The sequence below is a fragment of the Ricinus communis genome, chromosome 6 (genome assembly GCF_019578655.1).
Source record: "Ricinus communis isolate WT05 ecotype wild-type chromosome 6, ASM1957865v1, whole genome shotgun sequence".
Classification (NCBI taxonomy): Eukaryota; Viridiplantae; Streptophyta; class Magnoliopsida; order Malpighiales; family Euphorbiaceae; genus Ricinus; species Ricinus communis.
Genome location: NC_063261.1, coordinates 2,012,127 through 2,032,795, shown reverse-complemented (window position 1 = coordinate 2,032,795; position 20,669 = coordinate 2,012,127). Strand labels below are relative to the sequence as shown.

At 32.6% G+C, this 20,669-nt stretch overlaps 1 long non-coding RNA gene across 4 annotated transcripts; it reads right to left on the bottom strand.

Annotated features, from left to right (window-relative positions):
* Positions 1-11,712: 11,712 nt before the first annotated feature.
* On the bottom strand, positions 11,713-20,331 carry LOC112535196. 4 transcript variants are annotated; one of them, XR_007216284.1, is made up of 6 exons: positions 20,202-20,331; positions 20,077-20,122; positions 13,192-13,529; positions 12,528-13,102; positions 12,311-12,407; positions 11,713-12,217 (listed from the first exon to the last, which is right to left on the bottom strand). It is a non-coding gene; the product is annotated as an uncharacterized LOC112535196 (long non-coding RNA). The 4 variants fall into 4 exon arrangements; XR_007216286.1 differs by having other exon boundaries at positions 12,528-12,767; positions 12,986-13,529; positions 20,202-20,330; XR_007216283.1 differs by having other exon boundaries at positions 12,528-13,529; positions 20,202-20,330.
* Between the last annotated feature and the right edge of the window lie 338 nt (positions 20,332-20,669).

Sequence of the window (20,669 nt, the reverse complement as noted above, 5' to 3'; positions counted from 1 at the left end):
TATTCAAAAATAAAATTTCTCCTTATTCTAGAGTGTAAATTTTGGCCAAAATAAAATTAGGACATAAAATCAACCTATGACTAAGTAAACTTTACTAATCCTAGTCATACTAGAAAATCCATATTTAATCTTAGTTGTAGTATGCTGTAGAGAATTAAAATTAATTAAATCATATTTAATTAATAACTAATTTCCAATAAAATACTCTACATTTTAATTTTATATCCTTTTAGGATACAAAGTCAAACATTAAGATATAAAGTCAAACTTATGTCTTAATTAAGACAAACAACCTAGTCATACTAGGATACTAAGACATAAGTCCTAAGTTAATTGGGAATGATGAGAATTTTAATTAATTAAATCAAATTTAAAAAATAAAAATCCCATTTCAATCCTTGTAGTTTTTGGCCATTTCTAAGATTTAGGACAAGATTCAAACTCTTGTCTTAATCTAGAGAACTACCTAGTCCAACTAGAATTCTAAAATTACATATCCTCATCCTAAAGGATTAATCAAACTTGTATTAGTTAAAATAATATATTAATTAATCTTCTTAATCATATTAGGATAAGTAATTATAATCCTAAGACCACTAGGATATATCATAAGATAAGGAGTCACATGCTAACTAGGATACCTTATCTAGCAATCCTTATAAATAAGGAAACTTATTATTTAACAAGATTTAAATATCTAACAAGAATAATTAATCACAAATAATTCTAGAATTATTTGAGTTCATCAAAATTCATCAAGATCTATCATCAAGAAAATCAAATTTTCTATCAAACAATTCGAGATAATCAATATTCATATGGCAATCATAAAAAACAAGGCAACTATGCAAAGAATATGATCAAGACTTAAATCAATCTTTAAGATTGCTTCAAGAACTCATACTATGCATGATCTATATCTGATTTTCTTTCTCAAAAGACTTGCCATTAGACCAAGAACACATGCATATGCCAAATTCATCAAGCAAATGCACACTATGCACATAACTTATCAAATCAACACGTGATTTGGATGTTGTGTGCATATATGGTGTTCATAAAGATCAAACCTTAAATTTTTAGAAATCTAAAGGTTCATTATTCATTTCTGTACAAAAACAAATCAAATAAAAAACCCATATACGCATGCACATGTCAAATATTTAGGATGTGTAGTATGTGCATAGTTTTGGTTTGATAATCAAGAATCCAATTTCAAATTATTTTGGGAAAATTTTGAACATAAAATATTCAAGAAGATTTTTTATAACAATTACCCATGCATTTATTTTAATTAATTTTTCCATCTTGTTCCCTAATTGCTTTAACCATGAACATGAGTAGCTAGATCTTTTGAATCCATTAGGGTTCACCTTTGTTGATGGATTATGCTTAATTGTTAGTTTTTATAATTGTCATTCTTGCAATCTTCTTGCTATTCAGTAATAAAAGTTTGATTCAGTTAATTTGAGACGTTGGATTAATTGTTTATTAGGTTGTTTCTTGACATTGAGAAATGCTTGTTACAACTGGACATTGAATAGTAAGAACTGGTAGTTAACACTTAGAGATAAGGTTGATTTACTCGCCGGATTAAGAACTAATAACTCTTAATAGTTTTAAATCATACTTAATGCTAATCTGTAGTAATCCGATAGGAAGAGATTCCATTAGGTTAGTGCAGGGTTAGGAATCCGGTAAGCTCGAGAGAGGAACCGGGATTCAATTCAGGATTTAGGCACGGGTAAGCAAGATCGGCAATCCATAAAATCCATCTTTAGAATTCCATCACTTAGATTGGGTGTTGTTGATCACATTAAAGTTGTCTATGCGCATGGTATGAACTCCCAACATCCAAACCATAATCAAATGAGATCCAAAAATTCTATAAACTTCCATATCATAAGTTCTATCTCTTAGGATTCATATGTAATAAGAATCACACAAAAATCCAAAGTATAGCTATGGCAATTAACAAAGTTCCTAAAACAGCCTATAAAATCCAAATTTGCATGCTTATGATTAATTAATAATTATGCAACCATTATGATTAAATTAATGAACTAAGCTCTGATACCACTATTGGAAATTGAAATTAAAATATAAGAAAAGGCGCAATGGAAACAAAAAAAATTCAATTTTTACCAAGGATGTCAATGATGTAAAGTAGCCATAACACACAAAACAAGTAAAAGATGAAGAAGGCTTACAAAATTAGTATGCTGCTAATTCCAAGGAGTGTTTCTAGCTTTGTTGATCCTTAAGTCTTCAATGATGATTGATGCACTTCAAAGCTACTCAAATTACCAGTCTCTTTTGGTGATCCACACAAGCTTCTAAGCGAAGATCTATTAAACAACTTTTAAGAGATTGCAATGAGATGTAGGAGATTGAATGCTAGCTCCAAGCAAGGGGGATGAATCAATTAATCTTATTGATTGATTCACCTAGGGTATTATTCTCAAGAAAATATTTTTCTCATTAAATATATTAATTCTTTCCGCTTCATGCATCCCTTTCTATATATATGGCCTTTTAATCAAAGTCCTTAAAGGTTTAGGATTACTACAAAACCCTAGCTTACATTAAGTTGGGCTTTTATTCTCCTAGTTAGACTTTAATTAATTAAGATCCAATCCATGAATAATAAACCTATTATCTCTTAATTAATTAATCTTTAATTAGGCCCAATATATGTGAGCTTAAGTCTAATACTTAAAGCCTCATTTGAATCCTCAAAAAGTCAATTTGTGTGTGACCCAAAAGATTCCTAACATGCGGCAATGAATATGGATTATGAATTAAACTCCTTTAATTCAATGTTAATTCTCTAATTTAACTTAATCCATATTCATAGATCAAGATTGCCATCTAGCGATGCATCATGACCACCCAAATATGTAGGAATGGTTAAAGTGCTTTAATCGACTTTTATAATGAACAATTTTACAATGAAATTCAATCCTTTCATTTTACTTTTATCCCTATCGATTCAAAGAGTATGGATGCAAGTGTTAACTCTATAATTGAACTAATCATATTTGTTCTTGATAATTGCATATAACATCTTTAATAAGATCTATGAAACACTTTTTATAATCTTCATTTATACAACCTTGGCTAAGGATTTCCATATTAAAGCATATCAAGAATTATCAAGATAAGGTCCCATGACATATTACCTTGGGCAATGAATTCTTTATTGACAACTTATTCTCTTTATATGGCTCTTAATATACCCAATGGCGATCCCTTGAGTGCTCCATGGATAGGAAAACATAAGATAGTATCAAAGTATAATAATCCTCATATAAGATAATATATTATTATCTCAAGTCTAAGGATCACGTCTTACATGATTGTCATAAGAGTATTGTCCATAGACACTTAGTGTAAATTCCATTTGGACTACTCAGTAGGATTGTATTCAATGAACATGTTCTTGGAACAAGCACCCATATGCCTATCTAGGAACCCTTTGCTTACTTCACAAGTAAGTGATAACACATTATGGTAGTCTCGAGCGTTTGATCAATCTAATTAGATACTCATCATTATAAAATTCACATTATAATTTCTCTTACATTTGTGTTTACATTCCGTAGTGTTCATCTCTAATGGTCTGGATTATTCTTTGATAATATCATGACTACTCATACCATTAAGAGTTGAACAATGCCTTTTATATAATTGTATTACATCAATATGATATATAAATTGACAAGATCATCTGAAAACTCCTTGTCTTTAGGGCATACTCTAACAATTATATTTTAATTAAATTGACTGAATTTAAGTAGAGACATAGAATAAATATTTATATCATATTAAAATAATAATATGAGTGAGGTTCATTAGGGCCCGCCCCAAGTGCTACTAAGGCATTGTGTCGAAGTTTTGCTCGTCCATATTAGGCCCATTTGGAAATGAGACATCCGAGAGGAGGCCTTAACACGACAACCACAGTGACCATGAATTGTCAAAGAACACTACGAGTCACCACCTAGGAAAGATAATTGGGACAATCGAGAGAGGTGAAGATGGCATCTCAGATTCCTCATGGAGAACCTAACTTTTTCCCTCCCCAAATCATAGATTTAGATTTGGAAAGTTAGGTACGTGTTAGGAAGGGATTAGGCACCCCAACACGCTCAGAAAAACAGTATGGCCTCTACTAGACTCTAATGTTTTTTGGTTTCCCTAATCAAACTCACCTAGCTTGGTTAATACTCATTATATTAAAGGACATTTTATTTTCTTTATTTAGACATGTGTATGTAAGGGACAAAAGATACTCATCTAGCATGCATCTACCTGAATGAAAGGCACATTGGTGCCACTAATCCTAGGGAGGTAGATTAGTACCTTAGATTTTATCTGCCATATGGAGGTGACCAAGTAAGAACTGGTTTTATTTAGCTTGTGAGTGCTAGGTTCATTTTATCTAAAGTTAATTAAGTGAGTGAAAGATGGAAGGCGGGAGCCCGCATTGGTGAGTTGATTCATTTTAGTATGCATGTGAGATGATAAATGAACCTAATCCAGTTTACCTTTAATAGACTGAGGAGAATGGTAAGTAAGACAGCTCTCTTAGAATACTATCATAATGATTAATGGAGGGATGACTAAGGACCAACTAATGGGTTCTTTCTCAATTGATAAATGTAAAGACTTATTAGGTGGACATCTGAAAAATTCAACTATAAGGTATTCTATTATAAACCATCTTCGGCTAACATTTGAATTAATAATATTGTACCGAGCGGTTGGGGTTCGATGAACATGAGCAGCTAATCGAGGATTCTTGCATTATGGATGTATGGGGTAAAGGGAAAAAGAAGCAAGGAGTCAAGGGAAAAAGAAGTCAGTTATGGCAATTGACATCTAGTACAGTTCTAGGGATGAGTGTGAGCTCCAAAATGATAATGCTAAGGAAATCTGGGGGGATAATGACTCGAATAAAGAGACTAGTAGATAAGCCAAAAGTAGTGGTAAGAGACCACATGATCTGAAGCAGCTAAAGAAGAGTCCAAAAGAAAAGGGTCCGAAGGATGACAAGCTATTGGAAGAGCTAAAGAAGACCAAGAAAACTAGAGATATCTGGGAATTGCTAATGTATTCACTAGATCATCAAAAGGCTCTGATTCAAGCCTTGGCAAGCATTAGAATAAGTACAACAACTACCTCTAAAAGGTAACAGGCAAGACTATTGGAATGACCACTTTCTAGGATGAAGACCTACCACTAGATGGAAAGGATTACAACAAGGCTCTATACATCCTAGTTGAAGTGAAGGGAAAAAAGACTCCTTGTGTGATGGTAGATGATGGATTAACCATCAATGTCTACCCTTTTCATATCCTCCTTAAATTAGCAATGAGTGCGAAAGATCTGAAGACACCAAACATGGTTATCAGAGCTTATGGTGAGACTAAAAGATATATGGAACAAACATTCTCGGCCTAGGTGAGAACTAGTCCTATAGAGTCCCGAGTTGAGTTCATGGTCCTAGATATCCCAATAACCTTTGAATTGTCATTAAGAAGGCTATGGTTCCATGCTTTGTGAGGAGCAGCCTCTACAATGCACCAGAAGGTCAAATTCCATTTTGAAGGAGAGGTAGTCATTATCCATGTTGAGGGTGGTAAAGTTTTTATAACCATCCAAGAAGCTACCAAAGAACTCGACGCCCTAACAGCGTTCCAAGTGGTTGTATGGATCCCAAGTAGCTAGGATGTTTAAGAAAATAGACTTCATGTTCGGACTAGGGCTGGAAAAGGATCAATAGGGAGTTGTAGAGCTACCAAATTTCAAGAGACAAAAGACTAGGCACAACCTAGGCTATAAGGAAGATGATGATAAGAGCAAACCGAAGGGCAAGACATTGAAGGAGGTTTTCATCAAGGAATACAAGCCCTACTTTGGTGAGCCTAAACCAATTACTATAGTTGGGGCTCAAATGCCTGGTTTTGAAATATTTAAGAACCTCATCACCGACATGATGGTCGAACTTAGCATCAAGGATATTAGGGAGAAGATCACTACCAAGGTTAAAGACATAGAGATGGAAGATGTCCTCAGCCTGCCCAAAGACTAGCCACAAAACTTAGTTGCAATAGTTGACAAAAACATTATTGATGTTTTCTATGAAAAAACTAATCTAATAACGTCCAGACTTTCTGAGGACGATGATGTTTTTTGCTTCTAAGATCAATGATCCACTATGATTTTGCTTACTTGTGTGATGTTCTTTCTGATGGTAGTATGCATTTTAATGATCATTACATATGCATATTTGATATTAATTATATACAACTTGATTCATTTAATTTAAGAACAAACGATAATCTCATAACATTTTTATCACTCATGATATAACTCCTAAAGAGAGAAAAAATTTGAGAGAATGGTAGATAAAAGAAAATCAATATTTGTTTGATCATGCAATAACATGCCAGTGTTAGACAGGAAAATACCAGAGCACTACATTCTGACTTATCCACGTATTAAGCAGAAGATGAGAAGGCTGAGGCCAGAATGGGCAAAAAAGATCAAAGAAGAGATCACCAAATAGGTAAAAGCCAACTTTTTAAATGTGGTCGACTATCCAGAATAGTTGGAGAATATTGCCAAAGTCTAGAAGAAGGATGAAAAAGTTAGAATGTGCGTGGATTATAAGGACTTAAACAATGCTTGCCTCAAGGATGATTTTCCATTACCTCACCAAGTGTGTTGTATTCCTTTACGGATGGGGTTCAAGCTACAACCAGATTATGATGGCAGTTGTGGACAAGCTCAAGACCTCATTCATTAAGGAATAAGGAAATTCTTACTACAAGGTCATACCTTTTGGGTTGAAGAATGCATGGGCAATTTATCAACGAGTAGCCACCACCTTGTTTCATGATATGATGCACAAAAGGTCTATGTAGATGACATGATGGTTAAGTTAGAAATAAGGGAAGAACATTTTCAAGCTTTAGATAGGTTCCTTGGATGAGTAGAGTAGTATAACCTAAGGTTGAACCCTAGGGAAGTTGCTGGGGTACATTATGAGTCAAAGAGGAATTTATATCGATCCATACAATGTCAAAGCAATTTAGGAAATGCCAGCACCGAACATAGAGAAAGAAGTTATAGGGTTTTTAGGACGTTTACAATACATTAGTCAATTCATTTCCAAACTCACAATGGTTTCTGATCTTATTTTCAAGCTCTTAAGGAAACACTAGTCTAAGGTGTAGGATGAACAATGTCAAAAAGCCTTCTACAAAATTAAAGAATACCTTATGCATTCGCATGTATTGAAACCACCAATATATGGCCTCTAATTCCTTACTTAGCTCTAGAAAAGGATACTATGGGGGAAATGTTAGCACAATGCAGGGATAATGACATGGAGCATGCACTCTATTATCTCAACAAGAAATTTTCTACCTTATGAGTCAAAATACATCTTGTAAAGAAAACTTGTTTGGCTATGATATAGGCTATGAGGAAGTTGATACACTACTTCCAGTCAAATAATTTCAAAAATAGACCCACTAAAGTATTTATTCGAAGCTCCATCACTTATAGGTGAGTTGGACAAATGGTTAGTTCTACTAATAGAATTCAACATAGAGTACATAATGAAGAAGGTGGTCAAGGGAAGAGTAGTGGTAGAATTCCTAGCATAGAATACAATTGAAAGAGACGACCCTTGAGATTTAGATTTCTCTGATAAGAATATGGGGGCAATAAAGATCCAAGAATGGAGGTTGTAGTTCAATGAAGCAATGAATGTAAAAGGTGTTATTAAGTCTAGTCTTGATCATGGCAGAAGGAGAAATGCTACCAATGGCCAAGAGATTGGACTTCACGATTACAAATAACATGGCTGAGTATGGAGCATATTTATATGGGCTAGAAGCAAATATGATGTTAGGAGCGAAGGAACTGATGGTCTATGGGAACTCCATCCTAGTAATCTAACAAACTACCAAAATGAGAGGTAAAAGAAGAAAGGTTGAAATTCTATGTCAACTACCTCAGGACTTTGATTTTCAACTTCTCTAAGTGCTCGTTTATTCACCTACTGAGAGATGAGAACCAGACGGCGGATTTATTGGCTACTTTATCATCAACATGGGACAATCCTACCTAGCTTCTAATGAAGCCATTGGTAATTATGAAATTCGGGGTACCTTGCTATTATGGGAAAAGGATTATGGATATCTAGATAAGCTCAAAAGATGGTTTTATAATCAGAAGAAGTTTCTAGAGAATAGAAAATATCTAGAAGAAGCAACTACAAGGGAAAAGTATGCACTTCAGTTACAAGCCAAGAACTGTTAGAGTATGTTCTAAAGATAAGGAGTTGTCAAATGATCTATATTAATTTATACATCATAATTGATGGCATACAATTATTCCAAAGGTATTGTTCAACTCTTAATGGTATGAGTAGTCATGGTATTATCAGGAAACAATCCAGACTGCTAGAAATGAACACCATGAAAAGTAAACATAAAGTAAGCGAAATTATAAGGTAAGTTTATAATGATGAGGTTCTTATTATATACGTTCCTAAACTTTGTTTATAGTCGATGTTTGGTTAAGAATTAGATATTAATCAAATGCTCGAGACTAACATAATGTATTATCACTTACTTATGAAGTAAGCAATATGTCTCACAAGGTTAAAGAATAAAGATTCTGAGATAAAGCATATGGTGCTTGTTACAAGAACAAGTTCATTAAACATGACCCTCTTGAGTAGTCCATATGTAATTTATCCCAAGTATCTATGGACAATACTCTTATAACAATCATGTAAGTCATGATCCTTAGACTTGAGATAACAATATATTATCTCATATGAGAATTACTATACTTTAATACTATTTTTTATGTTCTCCTATCTATGGAGCGCTTAGAGGATAGTCATTGGGTATGGTAAGAGTCATGTAAAGATAATAAGTTATCAATAAAGAATTCATTACCCAAGGTAATATATCATGGGATCTTATCCTAATGATTCTTGATATGCTTTAACATGAAAATCCTTGGCCAAGTTTGTATGAATGACGATTATAAAAAGTGTTTCATAGATCTTACTCAAGATATTATATGCAATTATTAAGAACAAATATGATTGGTTTAATTATAGAGTTAACACTTGCATCCATACTCTTTGAATTGATTAGGACAAAAGTACAATGAAAGGATTGAATTACATTATAAGATTGTTCATTACAAAGGTTGATTAATGCACTTTAACCATTCCTACATATTTGGATGGTCATGATGCATTAATCGATGCCATTCTTGATATCTGAATACGAATTAAGTTAAATTAGAGAATTAACATTGAACTAAAGGAGTTTAATTCATAATCCATATTCATTACCTACAATATTAGGAACCTTTTGGGTAACATACAAATAGGTTTTAAGTGAGGATTAAAATGAGGCTTTTAGACTTAGGCTTAAGCTCTTATCCCCTTGATTGCTTAATTATCTATTTCAATTGATAAGTTGACGTATTGATTGTGATTTGTTTTCATAAATTGATTAGAGACAATTATTTATAAATTGATCCTCTTAGGGATTAAGAATTGATTAAGATACTAGAGACAGATCTATAAAATTCTTTAGTATAAAAGTTCGTTAAACCTAAAGCATGACCTAAGTGAGTAGGTTTGAGAAGAGATTCATTTTCTTCCTCTTAGGAATTAGGGTTTAATCACTTCAGAGAGGCTTTTACCTAATTTTATGGAATGCCAATTCATCTTTTGGGTTTGATTTAATTGCTAATTGATTCATGAAGAATTTAACTTTTTAGGGGGATTCATTACCTGAATAAGCTTCCTTCTTAATAAATATTCCAATTGATTTAATTCTTGCTTTTAACTTAGTTTACTTTTAAATTCCACCATATCCAAAACATCTAATTTGCTAACAATTAGTATATGTTTGAAAATAGTATTCACAGTTAGTCTCTAGTGGAACGATACTTTTAATCATCATTTTATTACTTGATATGATCAGTGCACTTTGTTGTGTGTGGACAGCGTACATCAATATATATGTATTTTTCATATCTAATAATTGACACATTCAATTATTTAAAACTAATAATTATATATCATTCATCTATCAGTTTAGTGTATAAATGGACATGTATATATAAAATAGACAAGAATTTCTTATTTCACTTATATAATCAGTATATATAGAAAAGAGTCATTCTAACATGCACTTGATGTATTTTACACCTATAGATATAACATGTTACAGTAGATAAAAGTAAAAGTCACCTCTAACCTACTATAGTGGGTTAATAAGTTGAGTCTAAAAATAATAGAGGAAAAAAAGACATAATAAAAGAAAAAGAAAAGATAACCGCTTCTATAAATTATAAGTTATTATTTCTTATTTTTGTTATCTACTTAACAAGCACTAGGTAACAGATTTCAATATTTAAAAGTAAAAATCAAAGATTTAACAACTATTATTTCACAATTGTAAATTACATCAAAAGAAACCTATAGAAAATAGGGGTGTGATAGTCTTTTGCACCCAAATAAATTCTACCAAACTTGTCAATGGCCATCATAATCATATATCTGCCCACTCCTAACTTTTATATGAATGCAAAAGATTCAATTTTTTAATATAATGCAAGTAGAATTTACATTTTTTGGACATCACATTTTCTATGGCAACTTTAAAGTGTATCTTATATTGACTACCTTTTAAATTGGAGAATCAAATAAAAGATTTAACAAATATTATTTCTTATTGTGATTTTAGGCCAGCCAAGATATAACATCTACTGATTTCAAAATTAGTAATAGAAAAGAAGATATTTATTTAAAAAAAACGAAAAAACAATTGTTAAAAGATTAATAATAAAAGAAGGGCCATGAGTTTCCATGTGTGGTACCATTTTCAAATCCATTTAATTACACCTATCTACCATCATTAAACGAGGCTTTGCTCTATATGCAGATGGAAGGCTTTCTATGAGTGGTTAACTGCATAACCTTCAACCAGAAAGTAAATAATCTATTATAACAAAATAGGAAAAAAGCGACGGATAAAGACTGTTGCTGGAGGGGTTAAATCCGTTGGTAAAGCAACTTAGCGACGGACTTACAATGAATATCATCCATCGGTAAAGCGAGCCTCGCTAATCACTAATTGAGAAAAATTTTAAGTCTATCGTAATATAGCGATTGATGAGGCGATAGATAATCTTCGGTGAATGATGGAAAAGACTTATAAACTTGGCAACGGGATTTTAAAGAGTAGCGACAACTTAGCGAGGGAGAAGTTATCGCTAAGGAAATCCATTTAGTGACGGAATGCGTCCCTTGCTAGTGTGGCAGCGGAATGTCCCTAGTTAGGTCCTTGCTAATTAGCGATGGATATCGTCCGTTGCTAACGTCATAAATATAACAATGGACGATCCTTGCTAACTCGTAGACGTTTAGCGATAAATTTGGTTTGTCACTAATATGCAATGGACATGTCCCTCACTTCTTGCTTCTATTAATAATGAATTATTTGTCCGTCGCTAATTTATTTCTTAAAAAATAATATTTAATTTTGGTTCGTCATTCAATTGTTGGTTTTTAATATAAAATATTCTTTATTATTATTAGTGTTAATAAAACACAATATTGTAGAGAAATTAAATGGAAAGATGAGAGAAATTATATATAAATCAATAAACAAATTTGATTACAAAATATAATATCATAAAGTATATAGAATTTATAAAACTATGAAAAAAATAAAATTAGTCGATAGTCAATAAATCAATGGTCAGGATTAGATGCTAATGAAGAAGGATCTTATGGAGGTGCAAGCTATCTACAATGAGGTGTTGCATGTCCATTTGCTTCTACATATGCTCCTGCATTTGCCACTCCATTGCAACCCGTTATGCCTTCATGGCTACCCGCTGCTCCTCATCTGATATTGCAGCTCATGCTGCAAGTCTTGGCAACTAGCGTCTCGCATACACTAGACATTAAAATCTAAAAATGCAGCAGTGGAGGAGGAGGAACTGTTGTAGAAGTCTGGAGTTCTGGCACCCATGTCGTACACTCGACACTTCTTCTCTCCACCAAACGCTTGTAAGAACAATTTCTTTAGGTCTGACTCTTACGTCTCTGTCGAACCGTCCTAGGTCTAATTAGCTTTCTCTTTCAGCTCATCATAGCAATCTTGCAATTAGTTTAAAAAATTATTAATAGAATAAAATTGTTAAAAATTAATTAGAAGAATTAACCTTAAATATTAATTGTTAATAAACTTACAGCTACTTCCTTAGACCTTATGTCAACCAGTCTTTATTCTTCTTGCTCATGTGTGTAGCCTCAAAAAGCTCAATGTAATTTGGCTCTCAACCTAATTCTTTATCCGGCCAAAGAAAACATTAAATATTAAATAAATAAAGTTAAATAAATATGAAACATATAATTTAAGATATGATTATCACCATACGTCTATTACACTATGCTATAGAGATAGAACCTCTAATATGGCGTGAAGGACCAAATATAGGGCCGCTTGTCTTGCTCAACCAGTTCTTCGATGTTGTAACACACTTGCTTTGAACTCAGGCTTGGACCATTTTTTCTGCGAACTGTCCCAAACATTATACGGGACAGCCAACAGTCTCTTATCGGATCTCCTGCACCTCAACAGATTATTGGTGCATTAGATACTTGCTTACGATTCCCACCTCCTACGAATTTGGGTCTTAAGATGTGACTGCCATATAAAGTGTTATTGAAAAAATAGAAGAAAAAATATTAGTCGAAAGTTACTCGAAAGTGTGGAAATAGTTACTAATAAACAAAACTAATAAAAATTCGGCAGAATCTCTCCTATACAATGAATATATACCCCCTATAGAATGGGTCCATGTCTTTTTAAAATGATTTAATAAATACAATAATAATACAAGTATTAGTTAAAATAATTTAAACCTGAAACTCTTGCCAATAATACTTTCTGATAGCCGGTGGCACTGTCTTCCATGAATGGCCAGCAGGATCCATTTTTTGTAGAAAAATCTTTGATATGGTGGATGAACAAGCATTAGACTGAACAAAAAAAAATTAAACAAAAACTATACATAATAATAAAAATAAACAAACACCGAATAAATAAATCATAAATTATATACGTATACCTTCTAGAATAGAGCTCAAGTAACTACCCAGCAGCACTTGACTCTACTACCGAGGCCGAGGATGTGATTGGCGTGCCGCATAAAAAGTTATCGGAGATGTTGTGGGTGACTATGATAGGGAGGGTGCTACATGTGGGGATGATATAGAAGGAGATGTAGGGAGTCGTACAACAAATAACGACGAAGCTGGCGAAGGAGGAACTGATAATGGTGTTGGCGCCTCTGACACTCGCCCACCTCGCCCTCGGCCTTGGCCATCTGATCCTCGTCCACGCCTCGCCCTTGCCCATCCGTCCCACGGCCTGACGGTGTAGACCCATCTCGACCCTTCATATTAACTACAATCAAACCATATGAGGTAAATATACAAACAAAAATTGGCAAAAAAAAAATCAATTATAGATAATCACTTTCCAACAAAATCTTTCTAAAGATTGAAATTCAAAATAATAAATTAATACATATTCGCATAAATGAGTATGTTCAACCTCGTCTAAGACATTATCTTTAATCACTATCAATCCATAGTACAAACCATCATTCTCTTCTGTTTCTTCATTCTCATCATCTGATTCTAACTTTTCCTTTTCCTCTTCTTCTTTTTCAACAATGTCATCATCAATTTCTAAGTATTCACCTTGTGGATCATTCAAAGAGAAAAAGTTTGTAATGTCTTAAATTATAATAGAATGAGTCTCAATGTCATCTTCTTGGAAGGACGGTACGACTCGAGATAGTTGTGTTGTTTCAGATAATTCTATAATTTTGAGTATAGTCCTTAGTTTAATTTTGCAAACAACCCACTATTCGCTTTTGTCACGCCTTAGGCTAGAGTAAGGACAAAAATACACTTGACAAGCTTAAGCAACTAAAATAAATGGCTCATACTTATTAAATATGTGCTTATGTTTGACCTCTATAAGCTTATTTTGAGAATAAACTTTAGTCCCCAGTTTCAACTCGAATCAAACCATTCACACTTAAGTAGTATGGTTCTCTTAATAGATAATGTAGGATACTCTAACTGTATAACTTCAATCAATTGCCCATAATAGTCACTCACATTGCTACTATAATTAGATCCTTTTATGCACATACCACAGTTCATGGTAGCTCTGTTAGAACCATGTCATTCAGTATGGAATTTGTACCCATTCACATAATATACTGTGTATGAAATGACAGTTTGCAGTAGACCTTTAGCTAGATACTTTATGAATTGGTTTGAAATATTGTTTAATGGATTATGTGCCTAAAGGAATTATTGGCAATTGAACAAAAGGTGCTAATTGAAGAGAAAATTCAAATTAACAATTTAATTCAAACACAAATACTCATGTAGTTATCAAACCAATATGAAAATTCATGTTCAAGTTTAACATCAACCTCATATCTTTCAATGTTTGGTTGCTATTGCTTTAAATCATAAACAAAAATTCTACAAGATAAAAAAAATTAATTATTCAATTTTTTTTATGAAATTAAAATATGAAATATGAATACTTACTTAATAAACGATTCAAATTTTGAGCAATTGAGTAAAATGTAGCATTAAGGAGCATTATATTCTTCCTTCGTTATAAATTTTGATGTTCCCTTTCCAACTGCTTGACCGAGATAATTAAATATTGAAAGATTACCTTCATGTTTTTCTCCCACTGTTGAACAACCCTCATCACTACATGGCAGTTTCTGATGCCTCATACTTACATGATCCTCAGAGTAGTGCGAACAAAACAATGATGCTTCTTCGACCAAATATGCATTACATATTGATCCTTCTGCCTCATACTTACATGCATTACATATTGATCCTTCTACCTTCTATCTTATTAATTTTGTCAAATCGATACATAAATAAAATTTCCGGTGAAGTTTATTCCACGTAGATGCCGGCGCTCTGGTAACTTAAACACGTAGAAACGATGCATTTTAAAGCAAAAGCATAAATGGTGCATTTTGGAGATGAGAAACAGTGCGTTTTTGACATCTTAAATTGAAGATCCTTGTTACCAAATGCATTGTGCTTCATATGCCCCAAATCCCTAATTCCCAAATTCATATGCAATCTGTAACCCTAGTTGTTCTTATTCTCGTGGTTCATATGCCCTCAAATTGACATTTGTCTGCTAGTTTGAAGGTCACGCATGGAAGAGGTAATGGTGTTGTATTAGGTTGATTGGAAGATTCATTTGGAACTTCTGATCTTGTAATGCTTCAATTGCGAGCTGGATCAGTAGTTCGATGGCTTCACCCTGACATATGAATGCCTTCCTTATATGAAAGAGGTGATGAATCATTTGAAGGCTGAAAGGACGCATTGGAAGAGGTAATGAAAGTGAAGATGGTAATGGAGTCAACGATGGTTGGCTTCAGTGTATTTGTTGGTTGAAGGGACCACAACGTGTTTGATTCTTCAAAGTGGCTTCACTTTCACTCTCTTTTACTTTCACTCTATTCTTTAAATGGTTTCAGTAATCACAAACGGTGAGAAGTAACAGCTATTTCAATTTTAGGGATTTAGGGTTTTCTTATACCATATACGCCATCGTTTCATTCTTTTTTTTCCTGTTTAAGATGTGAAAAGCTGACTGTTTCTTATCTCCAAAACGCATCATTTCTGCTTTTACTTTAAAACGCACCGTTTCTACGTGTTTAAGTTACCAGAGCGCCAGCAGCCACGTGGAATAAACTTCACCGGAAATTTCATTTATGTATCGATTTGATAAAATTAATAAGGTCGCGCATGACATTGTTATAATTAAAAACATGTGATTAAATTGAGAAAAACGCCAAAGGTCGAGAATTCTTTTGCAATTGAACCTTTTTTATATTATTTTTCAATCTCCTAATGTACCTATAACATCGGAACATAATAAATATATAATGCAGATTATACATTATACAATTCTTTAGCCCAATGTAACTTTAATTCTTTACGTCTCAAACGGATACATCCACTGGTATTGTATAGGACTGACTATTCTTGCTTCATAAGCCAAGTGGATCGGAAGATGTTCCATAAAGTAAAAAAAGCTTGGAGGAAAAATATGCTCTAACTTACAAAGAATAATAGGAATCTTTACTTCAATCTATATCATGTTCTCATTGGTTATTATTGTAGCTATTAGATCCTTAAAGAAGAGGCTCAATTTTGTAAGTGCCTTCCACACATTTTTAGGAAATAGTTCACAGAATGCAATTGGAATCAATCGTTGCGTGAAAACATGATAATCGTGGCTTTTTACCCCGAAGAGCTTAAGTTTCTTTATGTCCACACATCTAGCCATATTTGACACAATCCATTAGGAAATTTGAGACTTTTTATCCATTCACATAATACTTTTTTCGCATGCTTCTATAGTGTATAACAAGCTTTAAGTTACTTTCTCATTACAGAACTACGTTCCAACTCAGGTCGACGACAATATCGATGCAACCTCTTTCTAGATTTGGATGTGTCTTTCATTTTACCATCCACATTCATGATAGTGTTAAACACATTATCAAATATATTTTTTTCAATATGCATCACATCTAAGTTGTTTTGAATTAGGTTAGTACTCCAATAAGGTATATCCGAGAAGATGCATTTTTTCCTCCAACTGCAGCTATTACAGATCGATCGATTAATATCATCAGCATCAACTTTAGTAACCTTCTTAAGCCCAACTGCTCAATATTATGTAATATCTCAACTCTCGATCTAACTAGTGGTGGAACTTTATTAACTATTTTATTCTTAATAAATGACATTTTGTTCCTTTGAAATGGATGATTTGGTGGTAAGAACTTATGATGGTTATTAAACCATGATTGTTTTTTACTCTGAGTAAGTGTAAAAGCATCAGATCGCTCCATGCAATAGGGGCAAGCTAACCTTCCAGCAATACTCCAACCAAACAACATCGAATATATAGGGAAATCACTAATTGTCCATATAAGCACAAGTCTCATCTGGAAATTTTATTTCCTTGAAATATCATATGTCTACACACCTTCATACCATAATTATTTAAGTTTTACAATTAGTGGCTACAAGTAAATATCAAGTTTATCCTTGGAGTTTCTTGGCTGAAGTACTAAAACCATTAAAAATAAATAGGCATCCTTTATATACATCCAAGGTGGAAAATTGTACGCCATCATAATAATGGGCCATGAAGAATATTATTGTCATGATTGCCTGAATGGTTGAAACCCATCAGTGCAAAGACCTAGCCTAACATTTCGAATTTCAACAGCAAAATCTAGATGTGTCTGATCGAGATGCATCCAAGCAGGAGAATCTGAGCAATGCTGCATAACACAATCTTCAACCTCATTACTCAGCGTGCTATAGCATTTCCCTAGTTGTTGCATTTAATGCATACAATTGTTACAGTCGATGAGATAGGGGAAAGTAGTACATCTTTTTATAAGGCTGTAATGTTTTACGTTGATAACTAACTCGATGTTGCCTCCTACATCAAGGATGATCACAAAACTTGTAGCTATTCAAATCACTATCTTCACCCTAATATAACATATAGTAGGGATAACAATCAATCTTTTCTACTGGTAGTCTCATACTCTGCACTAATTTCTTAAAATTGTAGAAATTTTCAAGCACACAACTATCAACAGGAGTAGTCTCTTTGATCAATCGTACCATGTCATTAAAATTTCATTCAAACATTTGGTGTTTTACTTTCATGTTCATCAACTGAGCTATAAGCGATAACTGCGAATGTTATTACAACCAGGGTACAAGTCTTGATCTGCATTGAGCCCTGGGGTTCAATAATTCCTCCATTTAATTGGGATTAAATTTAGGACCTGCAGTATCCATTACCATTGTTTGGTATGGATTGGATGATTATGTATATTCTCCATAAAAATCATTAACATTCTGGTGCCAGTTACATCCCATAACAGTTTTTCCATAAAGAGTCTAATTGTAATACTCCGAAACAAAACCATATATGTATAAATGATGCGTTACTGTTTCCACTTCATGAAACATGCAGTTCTAGCACTTACGATGGTTACATGGACACCTTATTTTTGTCTTATCTATAAATTCTAGTTGACTACATATGAATTCAATAAAATGTTTCATATCACTAATAAACTCCCGATTTCAGAAGTCCATTATGAAGCCTGCTATACATCCATTGACGATCAGATCCCATTCTTTATCTTTGTATTTTAAAAAAAAATTATTGTTTAATTAATTAACTAACCTTTAAATAGACTTAATATGCATATTCTTATTCGTAGATTAATTGATTTCTTTAATACGCTTAATAACACCTTATAACTTCATTTTTTTGATAGGTAGGAACCTACTCATTCAGAAATGCATCCATACGACCAAGAACAAGTGCACGATATCCATAAATATATAGAAAATTTAGCAATATCTCCCTACAGTTCCCCAAATGCACATATGAAATATATGCCCATTCATATGACTTATAATCCATTAAAGTTAATCACATGAATCAACACATATTGCAAAATGCATCCAGAGAACAATAACAAATATTGCCGTCTTTCTGTATATGCATGGATAACTATACATGTGCCCAGTTTATATACAAATATCGCATTCCCAAATTATCCAACTTGGACGATCCGATGACCTCTCACTATCGAGTGAGAGACACCAAACGAGCTAATAAGGCTATATACACTTGCTTAATAGTGTATAGTTGAGTTCAAGTTATTTTTATTTATATTGTATTAATTATAAAAAAAATAAATGATTTTAATCATTCTCCAAAAATTTAGCAGAACTTTCTCTATGCACATAAGTTTTTGCCCTGTAAATTGAGTCTGTTTTCTAATAAACAATCTAATCTTATGCACATCACATAAAAATATATAGTATTAATTGTGTAGTACTTCTTTAAAAAGCCATATTATATCCTTCACCCTTTATTTTCCTCTGATCACCAAATACTCGATAAAGTAAAAATAAATATATAAAACATAAAATAATAATTTCAATAGCTTAAAGCACTTCTAAGAAGTAAAGATATATCCTTCGCCTCCAGTTTTTCTCGGGTCACCATATATCCGGCAAAATACAAACCAATATTAAACAAACATCGTAACAATTTCAAAACATTAAATAACCACTATGTTTTGGCCTTTTGTATAGGATCCAACTTCGCATCTCTTTTCTTATTTTTTTCTAGTTAACATAATTGGCTATTTTTTTCTTTTCCAAATTTTTATTACAAAATTATATTTACATATGATATCACATAACTTTTTATTTCTTTCTTTCTCTCATGGCAATTTCATTAAATTTTTTTTCTAATAAACATAATTGACTGTTCTTTTGTTCTTTGCCAAATTTTTATTATAAAATTATATTTATCTATCATATTTTATAAACTTTTATGTTTATCTTGTTCTCATGACATTCTCTTTTTTTTTTTTGTTAACATAATTGGCTATTTTTTCTTTTCCAAAATTTTTATTATAAGATTATATTTAGCTGTGATATTACATAAATTTCTTTTATCTATATACTTCTAACTTATACATTTTTTCTACTCTAGTCAAAATAAAGAAAATATTAATCAAACAAGCTACTCTAACATTTAGGTTATGAACTCAATTGTCAAACTCCCTCTTTTCTTCTTGATTTTTGGCCCATTTCTTTCTTGCAAATAAGTAAATGACCCACTGACGAGATCTAAGCAACAACCCTAGATTTATTTGTTTATTTTCCTTTAGAGTATAAAAAATTGACAATTCTAATTTTTCACTAATCTTTAAACTGCTGATTTTATTCTTATTCTTTAATTGTAAATTTTTCCAAAAAATCCTTTAATTCTAATAAAAAATGCTAACAATTAATTAGAGGACAAAGAAATTTAAAACACTAACCTATGATGCAAATGTTAATCCCCTAGAATCGGGTCTACCAGATTCCCTAAAAAATAAACAATTTAATAAATTAAAAATCAAATAAACAAATTAAACGAAAAAAGTAAAAGGGATATGTTTCTTACCTACATCAGGCTAGAGAGAGAGAGAGAGTGACGGCGAGAGAGAGAGAGAGATTAGAGAAGGAGAGGAGGAAAATAGGTCTGCAACAATGAGAGAGGGAAAAAATGAGAGATATTTTTTTAGGTTTTGTGAATAAGGAAGAAAAAGATCTAAACCTTGTGTTTTAATATTATAAATATCGCTAATTCTTAAGTTAAATGGTACTGCTTCCTGTCATTTCAATGAAGGCTTTTGCGAATCCGTCAGTAAATATCATAAAAAAAAAATAAACTTCTATTTTTTTATATAAAAATTAGCGACGAATATTAATCCATCACCAACAGCTTATTAAAACAACAACAGTACTGACGCTTAGCTGTAAGCACTTTAGCGATGGAAAAGTTTATCGCTCTTGACGACGGATTTACAATCTGTTGCTATTAGCGACGGGTCCTACTATCGCAAGTCCGTTGTTAGTATCGATGCCAATT